Below are 3282 nucleotides of genomic sequence, written 5' to 3'. Positions count from 1 at the left end.
ATTAAGCGATCTTAGGCTCATTGAATTTGTCTCCATACTTAATTCGGCTATAAGCTTTTCAAATTTTAAATTTGCACGACCTTTCAATTAGCCGCCCAATACTTCCAAAAGTGGTTCAGTAGCTCAATCCAAACTTGATTTGAGTCGAATTGGAAGTGTTTGTCCATCTTTAACGTAAGTTTGTTGAAATCTAAGTTCTGTATTGTTTTTAATTAAAGTTTGAACTTTTCTTGCTTAAAAATGCTCCTAAATTCATGCCAATCGTCTCAAGCTTCGAGTAAAATGAAAAATTTTATTGATGAAATCAATAACTAATATCCCCCATATCTTTATTAGTCAAATAATCATCTAAATAATGAAACTTATGATAAAGTCTTTGGCTGTGTTATATGTTTTCAATAAATTCCTCGAGACACCATGACTGTATTTGAATTCTTTTAATAGGCAATAAGCTTTCAACTTGAATAAATTTTAACTCTACGTGTCCAAATGTTCATTTTGTTAAGCATATATGAAAAAAAAATTATCCAATTTAATTATTTATGAAGTTAAAATCAGCATTCATCTCTTAAAGCATATAAACAAATTAAATAGAAATTTCTGTTGATGATGCCTTGTTACATGGAAATGGAAATATAAACATTTTGGCTGAATAACCGACTTCAAGCAAATACAAAGTTTTTAATTGTAAGGTTTAATTTAGTTAATTATGTTAAAAAAATTACAACTAATATTGGAACAATATATATATTAGCATGATTTTTTTTTTTTTTTTGGAACATAAAAAGACTCTTAGCATTCTAATGCATTTAAGAGGGTTCGTTGGATCATGTGTTATTATTTCTCAACTAATTCCGGAGAGACCTTATGGAAGAGGTAAAAGGGAGCTGAGGAATTTTTAGAGAGTCTCGCTCCTTCAACTTTGGTCAAGGAGAAAGGAGGAAAAATTTGTTGAGAAAGAGAGAAAATTTTTAGAGAGTACAAGAGTCGTAGTCTCTGCTTCTTTTCTTTTACCTCCTATTTATACGCCGTAGTCTATGTGCCCGTGTCAGAGGCCAAAGAAATAAATAAAAAACTACATTATATGTTGTATTGTATGAAGCCTAAGTAGATTCGACGTCGATAAGAACTTTAGCATGGATGCCACGCGGCCAACAAATGGATTTATAGATGACAATGAAATAAAGTTCTCTTCATTTGCCCTCAAATAACTATTCATCAAGCTCGGTGAAGTAACCAAGTAGCGATCAACGAGCTCGATAGAAGGATTTTATCGGTACAAACGAGCTTAATTAAAGAATTTGGGACATATGAGCGAGCTCGGCCGGAGGAGCTCACTTGAAAGCTTAAGATTGGTTAGACAGGTCATAGTAACTCATATGAATGCTGGCGAGCTTTGGAGGTACTCGCTAAGTCCTTTTGGGCAGCAATAAGTTATGTATCTTGTCTCTCCAAAAGTATGGTTATTGAATCCTAGATTGACTTTTGTGAACACACCTCGAGAGTAAGGAGTCGGGTGAATTAGAGAACAAAGTGAATCAAGAGTTACTGTAAAGAGAACCGAGGAAGCTCCAATAGCCTGCCTACCTTTGGTCGTCTTTTTCTCTTATTTATAAGAATGTATTGAGTACAATTACAGAAAGTAGGGAACAATTATAGAAATCATTCTAAATATGACCAGTGCTCTAATAAATTGAATGGAATTCATTCCATATTTGTATTACAATTTGAATTTTGATATGGTTGTAATTGGTTAATCGATTCACTAGAATGTGGCTGAGTGAGGCAATGGACTGGGTGAGGACGGTGCCTTGTGTTTGGTCAACCAAGGCATTCGGTCGAAAGACAATCTCATTCGTCTTGGTAAAAGCAGGTTGGTCATTCAATCACGATCAGAAGGTTTCTGCTTATGCTTCTGTCGGTCGGTCGGTCGCCTGATGAGCTAATTTATTTTTGTCGGGTGAACCGTGACTCACTTGTAGCTTTGGCTTAAGTCTTAAGGAGCCTGAGTTTCTTCTACCTGGTCGATTAGTTGCTTCAGTCGAATACCCCTATTTGCAAGGTCTTAAGGGGATCTTGTCATTTCCTCGGTGTTGTATTCGATGAGACTTGCTGCTATATTAAATTATGCATCACCCTCGGCGAATCTTGTCATTATTGGGCGAAATGTCATCTCTAGTGATTTGACCTGTCCAGAGTTTAGAGACACGACTTCATCTACTTGGCGGTGACTTGTCGGTCGACTATTTAAGCTTCTTGTTTTTGTTCATTCATTCTATTTGAGATTTGCGCAGGTAGTTCTAATGTATACATATTAGTTCCCCAAATTTTTTTGCTCCATGATTGTGAAGGTTGTAATAAGGATATGAAAATTATTATATTAATTATGTCATAAAAATCAAGAAAATTTAAGGATTAGTTCTTCCCGTATTTTCATGTTCGGCGTGTTTTATAAATAAGGTCAGGAGTTGGGTTTTCCATCTTTTGCCAAAGTTTTTCAAGATGCTCTGTAGGCATCATGTCGGGTGGCATGAGCAACAAGACGATCGACCTGAACCTATTGATCATGGAGTGGTATATACCTGCTCCGACATCTGTCCCAAAGAAGAAAAGAGGCAAGAGACGGTTGGTCCCGAGTTGGTCGACCGAGTTGCTTCTTCCGAGAGGCCTTAAAGATGGTCACCAAAGAGGCTACAGAAACTCGTGAGTGCTAGCCCGAGTAAGGTTAGGGCTGTGGTTTACCTGTCGGCCCCATCCGGGGAAAAACAACGATCGTCATAACCAAGGGCAGAGGTGGCAGTTGAACCTTTGCTGCTGACCTAGGGGGAAAAGGGCGGAGGCACCATAGCAGGAGAGGAAGGTCGTCCCATGCTGGGTCAGAGCTTGAGAGGCTCGTGGTATGTAAAAAATTTCTTTTGACTTTTGCCGTCATAATAACTTAGTCTTCCTTTTCAAAAGTAGATATTTCGGTCGGGTCGGAGCTTTAGAGGCTCATTTGGATGTAAAAAATTTCTTTTGACTTTTGCCGTCATAATAACTTAGTCTTCCTTTTCAAAAGTAGATATTTCGGTCGGGTCGGAGCTTTAGAGGCTCATTTGGATGTAAAAAATTTCTTTTGATTTTGTTGGCGTAGTAACTTATTTTTTTTCTTGATTTTCTAACATACTATTTTTTTCCCTTAATTTTTTTATATATTGCGAATGATAAATACACGATACATTCAACTGCATATATCTTGCTTCCTCATCTACATGATTTTTATGTCCTTTCAGTAATTATATA

The 3282-nt window shown here is 36.8% G+C and overlaps 1 protein-coding gene across 1 annotated transcript in view; it reads right to left on the bottom strand.

The window, feature by feature from the left end:
* Window positions 1-3282, bottom strand: part of LOC110032527 (transcription initiation factor IIF subunit beta) — a 33730-nt gene that overhangs the window by 2754 nt on the left and 27694 nt on the right. The gene's annotated exons all lie outside the window — the stretch shown is intronic.

Source organism: Phalaenopsis equestris, unplaced genomic scaffold (genome assembly GCF_001263595.1).
Source record: "Phalaenopsis equestris unplaced genomic scaffold, ASM126359v1 Scaffold000963, whole genome shotgun sequence".
Classification (NCBI taxonomy): Eukaryota; Viridiplantae; Streptophyta; class Magnoliopsida; order Asparagales; family Orchidaceae; genus Phalaenopsis; species Phalaenopsis equestris.
Note: the sequence above shows the minus strand (reverse complement) of the source record. Positions and strands in the feature narration are given on the sequence as shown.